The sequence below is a fragment of the Chrysemys picta genome, chromosome 4, assembly GCF_011386835.1.
Source record: "Chrysemys picta bellii isolate R12L10 chromosome 4, ASM1138683v2, whole genome shotgun sequence".
NCBI classification, from domain to species: domain Eukaryota; kingdom Metazoa; phylum Chordata; order Testudines; family Emydidae; genus Chrysemys; species Chrysemys picta.
Genome location: NC_088794.1, coordinates 4,420,205 through 4,439,293, shown reverse-complemented (window position 1 = coordinate 4,439,293; position 19,089 = coordinate 4,420,205). Strand labels below are relative to the sequence as shown.

General features: G+C 51.0%; 1 pseudogene; it reads left to right on the top strand.

The window, feature by feature from the left end:
* The first annotated feature begins 4,929 nt into the window (after window positions 1-4,929).
* Window positions 4,930-18,662, top strand: LOC101936728 (interferon-induced very large GTPase 1-like; annotated as a pseudogene).
* Window positions 18,663-19,089: the final 427 nt, after the last annotated feature.

Sequence of the window (19,089 nt, the reverse complement as noted above, 5' to 3'; positions counted from 1 at the left end):
CCAGTGTGGCACTAGGAGGCATTATGCTGCAGACAGCAGGGTAGGGGGCGCTCTCCCTTGGCCATCAGTGCTGGCCCCAGTGCCCCAGTGTGGTGCTAGGGGGCGCTGTGCTGCCAGGAACGGGACAGGAGGTGAACACTGATGGCTGGAAAATGGTTTACAAAGAAATCGGTTACTTCTATCTAACTTATCTTTCTCTTACTAACGAAATCCTTGCTGTTCCTTAAAGGGCTGCATTTTCCGGGTCATGATTTTCACAGGATATTGGAATGCAATTGTCACTGAAGATAGAAGCCACTCTCCTGTTGACCACCAGAACTACATGTCTTGCCTCCCCTTGAATCTTTCGCAGTCAGGTCTTTTGGCAGCTAACCGGCACTAGCTGACATTGCTTGGCTGCCTTTGTCAGGGCCACCCAAGAGGCTGTGTCTGCAGAAGATATGGTGCATTTTGGGTAGGCTTCCCGGTACCCCCCATGCCACCATCTGGGGCATTTTTTTCAGTGCATGTAGGTTACCAGTTGTAGGAGCATCAGTCTTGGAGGAAGGCTACGTCTCCTCGCTCTTGGGCCCCTGACAAGACAAGGGGAGAATTAGCCCTGGCCCCCTAGGTAGAGCTCAGAAACAACCAACAGTCAAGGGGCTCAGGCCTTCAGGCAGAGCAGAGCCCCATAGAATCTAGGGGCTCAGGCCCTCAGGCTTTGTGGAGTAATAAACAGTCTGACACCCTGACTCTGGCAGATGTTAGACAAACGCTGGCCTCCTGGCCTAAGGTGGGGAAACTGCCACCCCAGGAGTGGGGCGGCTGCAGGAGGTAGGGGGATCCAGGCCCACCCTACTCCACCAGGTCCCAGCCCAGGGCCTGAACAGTGGCGGATGGTTCCACCACTAGGTCAGCAGGGATCCAACCATAACACGCTGAGCCCCGAGCGCTGGTTACAGCTATCTCTCCGCTGGCCGTGTAAAATGTTGCCCCCAAAGCAGCTCTGATTGTCCAACCGGCTTCCCGGCCCTGCTCCCTATTCTAACCCTAACCTGACTCCATTACTCTACCCCTAAACCCTGCTCTAACATGATCCCAGCTCCCTTCCCCTAACCCTAAGGTAACCCCTTTGCCAACCCTAACCCTGCTCCCCTTCCCAGATCGGATCATTGAGAATGGGCCCATCTAACCCAATATCCCACCCCATCCCTGTCACCCCAGCTCACAGTCAGACCCATGGGCCGATGTAACCTAGTATCCCGCCCCCTCCCTGCCACCCTGAATCACACCCATCAGCCCATCTAGCCCAGTATCCTGCCATCTCCTTGCCACCCCACGTCAGACCAGTGGGCCCATCTAGCCTGGTATCCAGTCTTACACAGTGGCCAACACTGGAATAACCTGCCTTCCTGGGGGCACTTTCCTCCTGACCCTCATTAATCAGAGGGCAGTTTAAGCCCTGGAGCATGACATTTACACCCCTTCCAAACATATTTGTTTTAAACCCTTAGGAGTATAACTCTGGCTCTTCCATTCCCCATAGAAAGATCCTATTCCGAATCCTGACTCACATCCTGTGCCAATGAGTTCCACAGGCTACCTGAGTATTTAAAGATAGTATTTTCTTTGAGTATTTAAGGTTAGTGGGTTAGAGCAGAGGGGGCTGGGAGCCAGGATTCCTGGCTTCCATCTCCAGCTCTGGGAGGGGAGTGAGGTCTAGAGGGTTAGAGCAGATTCGAATGCACAGAGATCTATTCAGGCTTTCATTAGATTTAATAAATGAGCCGTACAAATTGGCAGAGTCCATGTGTGTGTCTGTATGTGTACAGGTGGAGGCACGGAAAACTGCCAAACCAGCCAATCATTTGTCAGCTGAGACGCTGTAATGAGCCAGCCAGGTGAGGGGAGAGCCACACATTTCCCATTTGCACCTCCGTTTCCCTACAAAGCACATCCCCTCCCATGATGTCGGGAGGGGCCGGGCATTGCGATGCCAGACAGCGGAGAAGCAGCTAGAAGGGCAAGCGCAGGATTCCTGACTAACAGCTCGGTGATTGAAAGTGGAGCGTGAGGGGCAAATTCCTCAGTCGCTGTTGGCAAGAAAGACACGGCTCGTTAGGGTCACTGATACCAGAACCCAGCCTTACTCCACTGGCGTCAGATGGGTCACTCCGCATTTTCTCCAGGCCCACTGAGATCAGCACACATACAATGGGGGCCCTGAGCTCTGTAGGAGCCAGTCCCTCACCCTCATAACTCACAGTCCAAACAGACAAGACAAACCGAGGGTGAGGAAGGGAAACTGAGGCACAGCATGATTGAGTGATTTGCCCACGGTCACACAAGGTGTTGGGAGGTGAACCCAGGAGTCCTGGAATCCCTCCCCAGGCCATAGACACAATAGCACTCCCCTGTTTTCCAACACCCAACCTGGCTGATGTGTCTCTGAGGCTGGTGTGGAATAAGTAAATTCTGCAGCACCTCAGCCTTCATTTCACAAATTAATCCTCTAGCCCTCATGGCTGCAAAGAAAGCCATCCAACCGGTGTGACACGCACCAGCGTCTACAGAGAGCCTGACACAACAGCTCTGAGCAGCGAGAACTGGCTGCATTTGTCTCCATGGGCTCGTTCACACGTGAAACTAATGATGTCACTTGCTGGCACATCAGTGTACCTTGACCTACTGATTGTTTGGGTGGATGAGGCAAGAGAAGGGGATGGGGGTGATACCCATGTGGGGTGGGACAATTGGGAGTGGACATGGAGAGACCGAACAAGGATTCCTGTCTATAGTTTAATGCCTGTTGATTCTGAAGCCTAATGATAACCCTTTAAATGTCAGTTTTTACCCTCTCATTGCTGGTGGTTTCAGCAGAGGGGTGAGTGAACAGGGTGGGGAGTGGTGCCCATGTAGGGTGGGGGGCAATTGGGAGCTGACACAGGGAAGCGTCATATCTATCATGTTCCCTCCTGCTGACTCTGGAGTCTAATGATGACATGTAAGAATAGCAGTTGTCACTATTCCCCACCTGATCATGTTAGTGGGGGTGGAAGTGGACCCACTGGGGGAGGGAAACTGGGAGCTGCTACAGGGATGGGGGGGAGGGCGGATTCAGCCCCGTAATTCAACCCAATTTAATTCTGCAGCCCAAGGAGGATGCTTGAAATCATGAGTGCCAGTAATATTTTATTAGGGTAGCATGGAGACCCCAGCCGTGATCAGGGTCCCCGCCAGGCCAGGCACTGCACAGACGCCTGCCACAAGATCAGGGCACTAGTTCATCTCCTCTGCTCCATCCCATAGCCCAGGGCAGAGGATTCCCCTGGCTCCCCCTGTCTTGAGCCCAGGAACGGGTGTTTGGCTGAAGCAGCTGTTCTACCAGGCTGGAGGGGACCCCCACTAGAGCCCTGAGCAGGACTATTTTTTAAATCTCTCCCTGCAATACCCACACCCACTCGAGGGTTGCCAACTCGGACCGGACACTATTTGTGGCAATGGTCCGACCGAGTTGGCAACCCGATCGCACTCCCGCACTGTTCCCTGCATTTGTATCCTGCTCTCACCCGCAAGAACCTGACATCGGGCAAATCCTGCAAGAGAGACAGATTTCCCCATGCTGAAAGAAAGAAAGAAAGAAAGAAAGAAAGAAAGAAAGAAAGAAAGAAAGAAAGAAAGAAAGAAAGAGTTAATATATTATAAACACAATTCAGACACAATTTTTACCACTAAAAGAATAAAACAAATTTTGCTTAAACCATGTAAAACACTACTTTAAGTCCTGTTGGAACTGACATCAAATCTCTTTTCTATCCCTTGCTTAAATGTAAGTATTAAAAGCTTTATTTTTAAAATAGGGAAAAACTTGCTTTACGTTGCTGAAATTCCGTTTGTGACACACGGCTGTCAGGTGTAGTTCACACGGAATGTGAACCAAATTGCACCACAATTTTGCCATAAAAGGTGCAGATGGTTTTTTAATGGTTATAAAAAGTAAGCTGTTTAAAAAAAACTGGATTATTTTTAACCTGCTTCAGCACCGTTTTTAGGACTTTGAAACTTCCCAGTCCAGTTAAGCGTATGTCGGGGTCATTCATGCTTTTTGAAAAACTTTTTGGGTGGAAAAACTGCTCGCAAAACTGCGTGCAAACTGCCACACCTGTGCCTCTGATGAAATTGTCTATAACCCACGAAAGCTTATGCCCAAATAAACGTGTTAGTCTCTAAGGTGCCACAGGACTCCTCGTTGTTTTTACACCTGTATTCGAGCAACAAAATCTGGGAGTGTGATTCTCTGATCTGACTTGAGCCCGCGCACTACCCCAGATCTGGAGCAGGGTGACCAGATGTCCCGATTTTATAGGGACAGTCCTGATTTTTGGGTCTTTTTCTTATATAGGCTCCTATTACCCCCCACCCCCTGTCCTGTTTTTTCACATTTGCTGACTGGTCACCCTAATCCGGCGTGAGAGAGAGAAATATAGATGGGAAAGCCAAGCTCAAAGAAACTAAGTAGCAACTTCCCAACAAGGAAAAACAAGGAGTCCTTGTGGCATCTTAGAGAGACTAACAAATTTATTTGGGCATCAGCTTTCGTGGGCTGGAAACCACTTCATGGGACGCATGGAGTGAAAATGACAGTAGGCAGGTATATAGGAACACATGAAAAGATGGGCTACTTCGGGTAAATTAAGATTTAGTATCTCCCAGCAAATTCCCACAGTCTGGGTGGGTTTTTTTTCTTTTTTCTCCACCTGATCAACCCAATACACTAACTCCACCTGCTCCTGCTAATATGACAGCAGGTCCTGGGGGACCCATAGGATCCCAATCCCACTGCAGGGTTAAACTCCACCGGAGAGGGGACCCCCGCCCTGCTGGAGGGGGAGGGCTCAGCTCAGGGGGCTGGCAGTGGCCGGAGGAGCCGGACAAATCAGCGGCCCCGGCCTGCGCCCAGTTTCGGTTTCACTTTCGTTTCCTTGGCGCGGTCTAAACAAAGAAAGCTCGCCGGGCGGGTGCGCCGCTCAGCTGCTGGAGAGAAGGAGCCGCCACTTCCCCTGGGCTGCGAGCGCCCGCCAGCAGTGCCCGCCACTTCCCCTGGGGTGCGGGCTCTGGGGCTGGAGCGGGGCCAGGGAACCCGGGGGGAGGAGGAGCGTCCAGGGAGCGTCTTGGAAAAGTCCCAAACCAGCCCATTCCTGCATGGGACCCTCCTCACCCTGCCCCCCCCCCGTGACCCTATGGACAGAGGCACCCCAGTGCGGCGCTAGGGGGCGCTGTGCTGCAGGCGGTGGGGGCTTAGTAGGGGGTGCTCTCCCCCTGGGAGTCAGAGCTGGCCCCAGTGCGGTGCCAGGGGGCATGTGCTGGGGTGGGGGCTCAGTAGGGGGGCTCTCCCCTGGCAGTCAGGGCTGGCCCCAGTGCGGCGCTAGGGGGCGCTGGGCTGCAGGGAACAGGGTAGGGGCTCAGTAGGGGGCGCTCTCCCCGGCAATCAGAGCTGGCCCCAATACCCCAGTGTGGCGCTAGGGGGCGCTGTGCTGCAGGAGCAGGGGGTCAGTAGGGGGCACTCTCCCCTGGCAGTCAGGAACGGTCCCAATGCCCCAGTGCGGTGCTAGGGGGCGCTGTGCTGCAGGGGCTCAGTAGGGGGCACTCTCCCCTGGCAGTCAGGGCTGGACCCAATACCCCCGTGTGGTGCTAGGGGAGGCCGTGCTGCAGTGGATGAGTTGCGTGTGGTTTTTACAAACACAATCTGAAGTTGTTTCTCTCCAAATGCCTCGCCCAGCCCCAGGGAGCCGGGCCCAATGGCCTTTGAGACGATCCGCCGGGGACGGGAGCGACTCATCGCCCTCCTTCTCACAACCCCCGACCCCGTCTTGGACGAAGTGGCCTCGCTGGGGATAGTCACCGAGGAGGAGTACGAGGCCTTGGAGAAGCTCTCGGAGCCCAGGGAGAGGATCCGAAGGCTGCTGATAAAGATCCAGAGGAAGGGGGAGCGCGGCTGTGAGCAGTTCCTGGAGTGTCTGCAGAGCCTCTTCCCAGACTTCCCGCTGGATCTACAGCCCCCGGGACGCCGTGAGTTGGGGCTTTCTGAGTCAGTTCAGTTCTTGGCAGGATTCCATAGAAGAGACATAAAATGTAGCCAGGAGATATTGTGACGTGGCTGCGTATTGGTGACGGGTTGGACTAATGGTTAGAACAGGGGGGCCTGGGAGTCAGGACTCCTGGGTTCTATCCCTGGCTCTGGGAGGGGAGTGGGGTTTGGTGGGTTAGAGCAGGGGGGCTGGGAGTCAGGACTCCTGGGTTCTATCCCTGGCTCTGGGAGGGGAGTGGGGTTTGGTGGGTTAGAGCAGGGGGGCTGGTAGTCAGGACTCCTGGGTTCTATCCCTGGCTCTGGGAGGGGAGTGGGGTTTGGTGGGTTAGAGCAGGGGGGCTGGTAGTCAGGACTCCTGGGTTCTATCCCTGGCACTCAGTGGGGCTTTCCAAACAGACCGACCTCAGCATGTCTGTAACATTCCTTGAAACCTGAGGATTTAGCCCCAAACCTGACCCCCCGCTCCCCAAAAAAACTTGTCGTCACCACCACCTCTCCCAGGTAACACCCTTTTGCCATAGACCACAGGAGTTCTCGCTCTGTTTTTAACCTTTTCCCGCACTGCTGAGCTAACTAAAATACAAGGCAGCAGCCGGCAGCCTCAGGAGAACAGCCGAGGGCTGAGCAGGCCGTGGAGACGCTCTCTCCCCTTCTCTCTCGCCCAAGGAAGTGCCCGGAATGGTGAAGACCTCTGTATGGTGCTGAGGAGGTGTCTATTTGTTTTCCCTTTGTAGGGTACGTAACTCAGACAAATGATGCAGAGAATCCAGAAGGTGGCGCGTCCTCCGAGAAGAATGGACAAGAAAATCTAGAAGCTGATGTACCCTCGGGGAAGAATGAGCTGGAGAATCCAGAACGCGCTGTACTGCATGGGGTGAATGATCTAGGGTATCCAGACGGTCGCCCATCTTCAGGGGACTTTGATCCAATGAACCCAGAAGATGCCATGTGCTCAGAGAAGAATGATCCAGAGAAGCCGGAAGCCCCTGAGAAGCCGGAAGCCGTGCCATCCTTACAGAAGGGATCGGTGACACCAAATTCTGCCACATCCCCAATGAAGAATGGACCAGAAAACCCAGAAACTGCTTTACCCTCAAAGAATGATCCAGAGTGTCCAGGAGGTGCCAGATCCTCAGAGACAGATGCAGCTGTTGAGCCCTCGGAGAGAGCAGATTTTGAAGGTACGGGACGGGTCTCTCGACTTGCGCTGTAGGGCAATGCTTAAGACATGTTTATGGCTGTCCTGCGCTGGGCACAGGATCCCAGGCGGGTTCTCCTCAGGTCCGGATGGAGAGGGTCAGAGGGAAAGCTGTGCTAGATTTCAGAGGTAGGAAGGGTCTAGTTCCTGTGTTTGGACCCCTTGCAAGAGCAGAAAGTGCTTGTGCATGTAAGGAAACAATTGCTCATGGACATCCAGGGGAGGAGAGGAGGTTAACTCAACCACGAACCCCACCTCACACAGCTTAGTACCTTGAGCTTAATTTCAGCAGCTCCAGCTACAAGCTCGGTTCTTCCTCTATCATTTCAGCTGGAGCTAAGGTAGGACTCCAGGTAGTCTGCAGTTCTCGAAGGGGTTCGTGAGATGGAGCAAGAATCTAAGGCCACCCCTTGAAACCCCCCTAGGCTAGACAAAGTCTGTGGCCCAGATCTGTAGGCTCCTAACTTCCACTGATGTGAGCCTAAGTGAATTACATTTGTATTGCTTTTAGAATCTGGAAATATCCCCAGCTGTGGAGAAGAAGGAAAGACTGCTGCAGTAAAAGGGAATTTTGAAGGTAAGGTCTCTGCCAATATGACCTGGGGGGAAATTTCGTCCTGACCACAAATACAGTGATCAGTTAGACCTTGAGCATGTGGGTGAATTATCAGTAAGAACTCAGAGCCCTCCCAATCTAGTGTCCCATCTCCGGCCGTTGGGGATATTTGCTACATTTGGGCTACATGCCATTGTAGGCAGTCCCATCATACCATCCCCTCCATAAACTTATCAAGCTCAGTCTTGAAGCCAGTTAGGTTTTTTGTCCCCACTGCTCCCCTTGGAAGACTGTTCCAGAATTTCACTCCTCTGATGGCTAGAAACCTGCATCTAATTTCAAGCCTCAACTTGTTGATGGCTAGTTTATAGCCATTTGTTCTTGTCTACATTGGTGCTTATCTTAAATAACTTCTCCCTCTCCCTGCTGTTTATCCCTCTGATGAATTTATAGAGAACAGTCATATCTCCTCTCAGCCTTCTTTTGGTTCGGCTAAACAGGCCAACCTCTTTGAGTCTCCTTTCATAAGTCAGGTTTTCCATTCCTGTGATCACCCTAGTAGCCCTTCTCTGCACCTGTTCCAGTTTGAATTCATCTTCCTTAAATATGGGAGACCAGAACTGCAACAGTGTTCCAGATGAGGTCTCACCATTGCCTTGTATAATGACAGTAACACTTCTCTGTCTCTACTGGAAGTACCTTGCCTGATGCATCCTAGGATTGTATTAGCCTCTTTCACGGCCGCCTCACATTGGCGGCTCATAGTCATCCTGTGATTGACCAACACAACTAGGTCTTTCTCCTCCTCCGTCACTTCCAACTGATACGTCCCCAGTTTATAGCAAAATTCTTATTAGTCCCTAGGTGCATAACCTTGCATGTTGCACTATTAAATTTCATCCCATTTCTATCTCTCCAGTTTTCAAGGTCATCCAGATCTTCTTATATGATGTCCCAGTCCTCTTCCTTATGGGCAATACCTCCCAACTTTTGTGTGAGCTGCAAATTTGATTAGCACACTCCCACCTTTTGTGTCGAGGTCATTAATAAAAATCTTAAATAAGATTGGCCCCGAGACCGATCCCTGAGGAACTCCACTAGTAACCTCCCTCCAGCCTGACAGTTCATCTTTCCCTATGACCCGTTGTAGTCACCCCTTTAACCAGTTCCTTATCCATCTCTCAATTTTCATATTAATCCCCAACTTCTTCAATTTAACTGATAATTTCCCACATGGAAATGTAACAAACATCAGACTGAAATCCAGGTAGATTGGCTCTACTGCATTTCCTTTGTCTAAAAAAATAATCAAAAAAAAAATCAATCATCGCAAAGAAAGCGATCAGGTTGGTCTGTATTTCATCCCAATTCCCGTTTGTCTCTATGTCCTTAGCTACTTCCTCCTTCAAAATTTGTTCCAAGACCCTGCATACAGTTGAGGACGAACTAAGAAGCCTGTAGTTTCCTGGATCACGTTTTTTCCCTTTCTTAACAATAGGTACTACATTAGCAATCCTCCAATCATAGGGTATGACCCCCACGTTTAGAGATTCATTAGAAATCCTTGCAATTTCAGGTGCCAATGCCTTTAATATTCTTGGATGGAGATTATCCGCCCCCTCTCTTTCTCCCCTCCCCGCCCCCAATTTAGTCCCATTAAACTGTTTAAGTTTGACTTCCATCTCAGATGCAGTAATTTCAATTTCCATTTCCTCACTCCAATTAGCCACCCTGTCAATACCCCTAAACACCTCGTTACCCTTATTGAAAATAGAGGCAAAGTATTCTTGTAGTTGTGGGGTTTATTTTAGATTATCTTTAATCTCCATCCCATCCTTAGTTCTTATCAGTCCTACTTCTTTCCTTGTTTTCTTTTATTTACATGGCTAGAACCTTTTAATTATTGGCTTTAATTCCCTTTCAGAGGTCCAACTCTACTCGTGGCAGTTCTCGCTTTATCCCTATGCTTTCTGACCTCCAAGAGGCAGCTTTCCTTGCTGATCCATCCCATCTTCCATTCCTTGTTGGCTTTCTGTTTTCTTTTCATTACCTGTTTGACACACTTGTTCTGCAACCTTTCTCTATGAATTTTTTCCCCTTGCTTTGGATGCAGGCTCCAGATCATTTTGTAAGTTTGTCTTAAAGTCATTCCAAACCTCCTCCGCGTTCAGATCCTTAAGTTCTTTGGTCCAGTCCACTCCCCTAAAAAATTCCCTTAATTTTTTTAAGTGAGCGCTTTTGAAATCAAGGACCCTAGTTGCAAATCTATTTTTGTTTATCCTTCCATTTAGGTTGAAACTGAATTAGCTCATGATCATTCAAACCAAGGTTGTCCCCTACGACCAGCTCTTCTATGAGGTCCTCACTACTCACCAAAACCTAAAATGGCATCTCCTTTTGTCGGTTCGGTGACTATTTGGTGAAAAAAATCTATCAGCTGTCACATCCAGGAAAATCTAGGCCCTGCTATTATTAATAGCTCTTGTCCTCCATTCTCTATCTGGGAAATTAAAGTCTCAAATACTACTGGGAATTGTGTGATTATTGATTTTATTAAAAACATTACAGAGGTCTCGATCCCTATCCAGATCGGATCCTGGGGGCCTGGGGGTGCCTTTGCCCAGATTCCTCACCCAATTGGGTACCGTCATTCTACTGCCGGTGTCGCTGACCTGCCTAGCAGCGTCATTGGTATCGGCACTGTCTTTCCTCTTCATGTCCATTCTCCTACCCACTGCTGTTCCTTTCTCTATTGCTGTATTCCTCTTTCTTGATTTGTCCTCCTAATCAGTATTAGAATCCAGCCTGGAGATTACGTGAGCATCTCCCCTGAGTTCCTAGTGTAAATCTTTTAATCAGTTGTGGCAAACTCCATCCCAGAAGTCTAGTTCCCTCCCTACTCAGTCGAGTCCATCCCATGAGAACAGCCCTCTGTCCGTGAATGCCTCCCAGTGGGCAAACCTCCCAAAGCCCTACTGATAGCCCCACTGCCTGAGCCGTCTGTTGATCATCATAATTGTGTCTTGCCTTCCCTCTCCTCCTCTAGGGACAGGTAGAATCCCACTGAAAATTACCTCAGCCTCTATTTCTTTACACGTCTTCCCCAGCCTGGCGCCGTCTCCCTTGATGTGTTCCAGCGAGAATCCAGCCACAGTATCATTTGTTCCCACTTGAAGGACAGTCAGTGGATTCTTTCCTGCTCCCATTAGGATACGCTTCGGCCTCAGGTCCGCATCTTGTATCTTAACTCCCGGCAGACAGCACACCCCTCTGCTCTCAGAATCAGCTCAGGTGACAGGCCTGTCTGTTCTTAGAAGGGAGTCACCCACCACGTAGACCTGCCTCTTCCTGTTGTTTATGTGATTCTCCAGCCTTCCCCATCTGTTCTTTCTGGCTGCAAGTCCTCTTGTCTCTTGTCCTCTCTTGCAATATTCTGTGCGTCATCCTCTGTCCTCCTGGGCTCCAAACTCTGGCTATCTCCATTGACTCTTCCCTTCTTCATGTAGGACGAGCAAGTTCTTTTCTTCTTGCTTGTTCTCCCACCATCTGTTGCTGCCCGCTGTGCCCCTTCGTCATCTTCCAACTCGGGGAAACCTGGTCCCGAGCTCTCCTTCGCCTTCACTAGCTGGTCTTTTCCTCTGCCTGGTTCTCGTAGTCACATGTTTCCATTGGCCACTTTCCTCATCTAGCAGGCTCCCCTCACAGTTCTCCAGTCCAATTTCCATCTGCTGGTCTTGACTTTTTTCCCTTCAGCCTTCCCTCCATCATCTGCTCAAATCCCCTTCGAAACTCAACCAAAGTTTCCACCTGCATCTCTGAACCTTGGGTCTTCTCTTCCATCAGCTCCCTCAGGGAGCACTTCATACACATGAAACTCTTTTTGGGCACCCGCTCCCGGATAATGTGCATCCCACAGCTTCCTCATCCGGTCATCTCAACTGACTCTTCCATTCCTTGGGTCACTCCACCGCTGCCTCTATATATGTGTCATAACCTTCTCACCTAAGCTCCTGTCAAGGAAAAACAAAACACAAACCCACCCAAACAAGCAAGAAAATGAAACCAGAACACGACACTGAGGACACAGGGGCACTGGGAAGGTCTAGCGCAGTGGTTCTCAATCAGGAGGACGCATACCCCTGGGGGTACACCGAGGCTTTCCAGGGGATACTCAACTGCTCTAGCTCAGTGTTTCTTAACCTGGAGGGTCCTGGGACGGGTTTAGGGAGATCACAAGTGCAGGGCCGGCATTAGGGGGTGTCAAGCAAGGCAATTACCTGGGGCCCCGTGACATAGGAACCCCACAATGCTTCAGCCCTGCCTGGAGGTGTGCTGCAACACTTTTGTATCTCTAAGTGAGGTGAAACCTGTGGTATGCAAGACAAATCAGACTCTTGAAAGGGGTCCAGTAGCCTGCAAAAGTTGAGAAACCCTGGTCTAGGACCACTGAGCAGGCTTCTCTTCTGGATCCTTAGATGGAGCGACTCCAGACTCGGATGTCTCCATGTCGGAGAGCAGAGCCGAGACACCAGGAGCTTCCAGGTCGGTGGAGAGGTGCAGAGCTGAGACACCAGGACATTCTGCGTCAGTGGACAGGAGTGGAGATGAGGCTACAGAGACATCTCCCAACAAAGTTCATGGAGGTAGAGTCCAGAGAACATCCCCCCCACCCAGTCCTTCTCCCAACCCAAGTCCCCCTGCCCTGAGTTGGCAATGAAGAAGTCAGTAAGGGCCCTCCACACTCCCGTGGTTCTTCCATCCAACGTCTCAATCTCTGTACACTAACCGCGCCCGAGCTCCTGACTGTCCCCTGCGTATTGTCCATCTGTGAAGCATGTGAAAGATGCCAAGATGGTTTTACAAAAATACTACATGTAGAGCTGTGTGGAGAATGGAAAGTCCTTTTTGTGGCAGTTTCTGAGATTTTGAAATTTGGGGTTTTTCCTCCTGCAAATTCCCAAATCCTCCATAAAAGAAAATTCTGGGGGAAAATGAATTGTTTCTGAGCCGATGGAAACGCAGACGGCCCACAGTGTCAGGAACCCAGCCGTCTCCGGGCACGGTTGCCTAGCAACTCAGTGAGCTCGGCTGGGCCCAATAAACCCGCACTGAGGCCATGTCTACACTTACTGGTAAATCGGCACTGCAACGATCGCTGCAGAAATGTCAATTTAGCAGGTCTAATGAAGACCCGCTAAATCGATTGCAGAGCGCTCTCCGGTCAGTACTCCAGCTCCCCGAGAAGAGTAAGGGAAGACGGTGGGAAAGCGTCTCCCATCAGCACAGGGTGGTAGGATGCAGACACCACAGTAAGTTGACCTAAGCTACGTCGACTTCAATTACATTAGTCACATAACTGGAGTAGCGTAACTTAGGTCGACTTACCACCTTAGTGTAGACAAGGCTGAGTGACTGTGCTCCCTGACAGGACAGAAGGGCCCACAAGTCCCTATTTAAGCCCGGTAGCAACAGCAGCAGCAGATGGGGAAACCGAGGCACGGAGCAGTTGCTCAGTCATTCACAGCTGTGCCAGACCTACTCCCTGACCAGCCCTTTCTCCATCCATTCTAGCCCTACGCCCTGCCTGCCTCTGAACCCCTGGCTCTAATCCCTGGCTGGCCTCCCAACCATGCCTCTGGTCTCTGGATCTGCTGTGACTGATAGGCCAAACTCCTGCCCCGAGGACTAGGTCACACCATCTATGCCTCAGTGTGGGACACCCAGCCTCAGGAGCGAGGGAGTCTAGATAAAGTAAAGCCTCCCTAAGCGTTAGCGGAGACAGACTGGTGTGAAGGTTTAGCTGGGTTAGTCCCCTCAGTTGAGATGAAACGAGCCGGGGAGGTGAAGGCTTCAGGCCTAAATCTTGGGAACAGAGAAATCAAGAGGAGGCCAAGGTGCAGCTGGCCCTGAGCTGTGACGCCATCCCGGATGGTGATGCCTTTGTTTCCATTTGCAGGGAGAAGAAGAGCCCTGAAAACTGTCTTGTCGAAGCTGAGGCTCAAGAAGTTCAGAAATGGGAAACTGAGGCTGGGGGATCTCCTGGAAATCAGCCTGGAGAGCCTGAAGGACTGGACTCCTCACGTCTTGGGAGACTTGCCTTGGCACTTCCTGAGGAAGCTCATGGCTCTGAACGGGACAGCCAGAAGCACGCGCCTTGGGCAGGGGACATCTGATGAGGACACAAGTGAGGATGAGGAGGGTGGGGTGAGTGGGGATGTGTTCTCTCTAAGGGAAGATGACTCTAGGGCTTCTCTGCACCCCCTCGATGTTCTCTGTGCCATTCTGCTTTGCTCGGACAGTTTCCTGCAGCAGGAGATCCTGTCCAAAATGTCCATGTGCCAGTTTGCCCTCCCTCTGCTGCTACCTGCCCTCGACACCCCCAAGTGCACCCTAATGCTGTGGGCCATGAGGGACATTGTGAGGAAGTGGAGGCCGCACTCCCTGGCAGAGAGCAGGGGATTCAGGGAGGAGAGCCTGGTGCTCACATCAATGCCAACCATTTCCTTTGTGCGGCTGGGGAGCTGCAGCTTCTCCAAGTCCAAACTCCTCAATGAAGTTCTCAGCCCCTCTCAGCAGCATCACGATTTCTTTATCCATCGGGACATGGACTCTGGGAACATCCCTCGGGAAATCGCAGATGGGCTGGTCGAGATTTCCTGGTATTTCCCTGGTGGGAGGGAGAATTTGGATCTTTTCCCAGAGCCCGTCGCGGTTACAAACCTGCGTGGAGACATTGAGTCCCACTAGCCACAGTTCAGCTTTTTAACAGAGATCTCCTCAGCAGTGTTCATATTAACGGAGAGTATCAATGAGAGAGAATACACCCTGTTATCATCTCTGCAGGGATCAGCCACTAAATACTACTTCATCCTTAACAGTCAGGCTGGGAAAGCCAAGGAAACACTGGGACTCCTCAATAAATTAGCCCCACTGCTGGATATGAAAAAATCACAACTTCTGGTGAAAGAGCAGAGCAACAACAGCGCGGAGCTGGTGAAAAAGCTACGATCCACCCTCCGGGGCGTCATGAGCTCCTCTCCCAAGAGCGCGAGGGTCCGTGACATGGCTGTGACGGCGCGGGAGCTAGGGATCCGGGTGGATGAAGATGATGGAGAATGTTGGACCGCCTTGGAGCACGTTGAAGAAATCACTGCGGAAATAAAGGACGTGGCAAAGTACAAGAGGGACATGCTGAGGCTCCAAGGGGATCTGTGGAAGAACTTGGCTAAAGTGGAGAAAGAGATGTGTCGGATGAAAGGCCAACAGGACATCTCTCCGGAAGACTATAGATCCCAGCTGAGAGAAAGGTGGTTGGAGCTACGCAGGCAGCAGAATCAGTGTGACCTCACCAGCGGGATGGTTAAATTTATTAGCGGGATAGGACAACTGGGTCCAGCCGAGAAACATCACTTCCTGAAATGGATGAAGTTCCACCTGGATCACATCGCCAGGGGGAACCTCTCTAGGCTCCGGGCTGAGTACAAAGAGAAATGTCGCGCTCTAGGGGATGATGCACAACAGCTGGAAAAACTGGATGAACTAATCTCTGCCAGCTCCTTAGGGGTGGAGCATTTCATGCGCGAGTTGGGGCAATTTTACGAGGCCGAATGCTCAATGATGAAAGAAGGGAACATGGGGAACATCCAAAGACAATTCATCCATCTCCCAGGCATAGCAGCTGACCTGATGCTGGAAGGGTTTCCCATGGAGCTGATCGATGGGGATGCCTCCAACATCCCACTGCAGTGGGTGACAGATGTTCTGTCTGAGCTCCATGCCAAGCTCAGGGGAAGGTCGAGAATGCTGGTTCTAACGGTGCTGGGAGTGCAGAGCACTGGGAAATCCACCCTCCTCAACACCATGTTCGGCCTGCAGTTTGCAGTGAGCAGTGGCCGATGTACGCGAGGAGCCTTCATGACACTCATTAAAGTGGCAGAGAACTTTCAGCAGGAGCTGGGCTGTGATTTCATCCTGGTGATAGACACAGAAGGCCTGAAAGCCCCTGAACTGGCCAAGCTGGAGGATAGTTATGAACACGACAATGAGCTGGCCACATTGGTGATTGGACTGAGTGACATAACCATCGTTAACATGGCCATGGAGAATGCCACCGAAATGAAGGATGTTCTGCAAATCGTGGTCCATGCCTTTCTCAGAATGGAGGAAATTGGGCACAAACCCAACTGCCAATTTGTGCATCAGAACGTCAGTGATGTGTCTGCGCATGAACAAAACATGAGGGACAGGAAACACCTCCTGGAGCAGCTGGATGAAATGACCAAAGCTGCAGCGAGGATGGAAAAACAAAGCAGGGAGATGAAATTTTCTGACATCATGGACTATGATCCGGAGAAGCATAGTTGGTACATCCCTGGGCTGTGGCATGGAGTCCCTCCCATGGCGCCAGTGAATATGGGATACAGCGAGAGCGTGTGTGAACTAAAGAAATACCTGTTTGAATTCATGAAGAATCGATCACCTCGCAGAGCCCCCAAGGACATTCCCCAGTTCATCGAATGGGTGAGGAGCCTCTGGAACGCCGTGAAACACGAGAACTTCATCTTCAGTTTCAGAAACAGCCTGGTGGCTGAGGCCTATACCCAGCTGTCTGTGAAGTACGCGGAGTGGGAGTGGGAATTCCGCAAGGAGATGCATCTCTGGATGTCCAAAACAGAAACCACCATCCAGAACCAATCCCCAGACGATCTGGGTCCAGGCACCTTTGAGAAACTAAGGCTGGAAGTTCACCAGATGCTGCACAGTGGGGAGCAGAAGATGCTGCAGAGACTTCAAAGCTACTTTGAGAGTGGAGCTGGGAGTCTGCACCTGGTAGAGAAATACAGAGAAGACTTTCACCGAAGCGTGACATTTCTCCGGCACGAACTGGAGAGCTATCTGCTCTGCAAGTCCGAAGAGGCCATTCGTATCCAGAAAGGTCGGAGCAAGATAGACCATTTGCAGGCGGGGTACACAAAAACCATCGAAGGGAAAGTGGATGGGCTCTTGCGGGACTGCAGGGAGAGGGAGAAGGGGCTGAAGCCCAAGGAACTGGAAAGGGAGTTTGCCAAGATGTGGAAGGAAACCTTAGCAGAGCTGCCGCTGGAGCGCTTACCCCTACGCCAAATCCACGAAGACGTCTACTACCAGCTGTGCAAGGACCTGGAGAACAGAGGGAGTTTGGTCAAGCAGATGCTCCATAAAGCCCAGAACTTGCTCACCTATCAAAGCAAACCCTTCCGCATGAAGAAGGAGTATCTGGACTTGGGTTGGTACAAAGCGGCTATGGAGTTTATAACGCAGCAGTGTAAGCATGAATTGGAAGAGTTCACAAAGTCCCTGGTGGAGGAGTGTAGGAGGTGCATTGGGCAGAAGGTCCACTCCCAGGGGGATTATGACCAGACTTACTGCAGGGAATTGCTGTGGATGATCAATGAGAGGCTCCAGGAGAAGATTGCTGGGAAGATGTGCACCAGTGCTTCCTTCGAAGTCGATTTAAAACTTCACATCCTGGGGGAGGCAGCCAGCACCTTCCAGAAGATGCACGAAGACTTTCTCAAGAAGAACGACCCTCAGCGTCGCCTGGAGGAGCTGAGACCTCAGTATTTCTCCACCTTCAGAGACCTTTACTATGAGAAGGATGCCTGCCAGAAGAGAGCTTTTGATTTCTGTGACCGGTGCCTGAGACCCGCCCTGTGGGAATATATGAAGAAAAGACTCGGGATTGAGATAGTGGACGACTTTCTCAGCAGTGGAGAGTCCATTGAGTATGGCAGCCGGAGCTTTTTCCAGTTCACCATGCAGAAGAAGCTGCTGGAGGAGATGGACTTCAATAACTATGTGAAATACGTCAGTAACTATGAAGTGTTTGTCAAATCCTGGATCCAGACACGCCTGTTTGATCACTACAGAGAGACGGGGGGCTTGAAGGAGCTAGAGAGAGTGGTTTTAGCCACAATAATGAAGAAAATCCGGGACACTCTGGAGAGTTGTGAGTGCCAAGACACCCCCACCGTCTCTGAGTTCTTGGACCATTTTTGCCAAGCGATGTGCAAGGAGCTGGTCATCTCCAAGGACAGTTTGGAGGTGATCCTCTTTAAGAACACAGCCAATGTCGGGCAGTTCTCAGTCGACATCCAGACCTTCCTTTCCCAGGTGGAAGATGGCATCCTCTCAGAGTGGGAAGAGCTGAGTGGGGAAATGGTCTTCACACAGCTCCAGTTCAAGCCCCAGGATGAGATCTTCAAGCGCGTGTTTGGCTGTGGGAAGCAGTGTCCATTCTGTAACGTCCCCTGTGAAGCAGGAGGCAGTGACCACAAGGAGCATTTTGCATCAGTGCATCGGCCTCAAGGGCTGGGGAGATACAGGGATGAGACAAGCAAGAAACTTATATATTCTTTATGCTCCTCTGACGTGGTTTCTTCAATGGTATTTAGAAATCTGTGTACAGCCTTCCAATGGCATCCCTACAAAGATTATCGCCAATTCTACCCCACCTGGCGCATTCAACCGGACCCCAGCATCAGCGCCTCCGATTATTGGAAGTTCATATTCAGAAAGTTCAATCACCAGTTTGCCAAAGAGTACAGTGCAGAGCCTGCCGATCTCCCGATAGAATGGAAGAAAATAACCGAGAAGCAGGCTCTGCAGAGCATCCGAGAGGCTTTTAACATGGAATAGAGGCAGGCTCTCTGCTTTATGATACAGTCTTTAACTTCACAAGACTTAATCCTGCCATTTTGTAACTTCCCAGGGCTTAATTTTGCCACCTGAAGGCTCCTTTAATGTAGTTCTTTGCATGTAATTGCCTAGGTTTAAAAAAAATAAATAGAAAAACAAAGCAATTCCATTGTGTGGCATCGTAATGACACCTCCATAGCTCCCCATTAGGGCTTGAACATTTCGATCCCCCGCACACACCTCCAGAGCTTAAGCTAACCAAGTAACTGATAGCACTAGTAAGTTGTCATCCTCCCTGGGGACCGGCCAGCAGAGGGGAGTGAGGGACACATTTTGCCGGTGGATTTCATAGAGATTTGCTGAAGTAGAGGAATGGTGAGACTCAGGACTGCTGGTTTCTGTCCTTGGTTCTGAGGGGAGTTTGCTCTGGCGGTCCTGTCACAGACCGATCTGTCCATTCCCCCTCATCTTGACCCCTTTTGACCCGTCCCTTCCAACATGTCCCCGCACCAGTCCCTGTCTCCCTACTACCAGCTCCTCCTTTGCTACATCTCCAAGTCCCCAACTGAAAATAGGGCTTTATAATGGGAA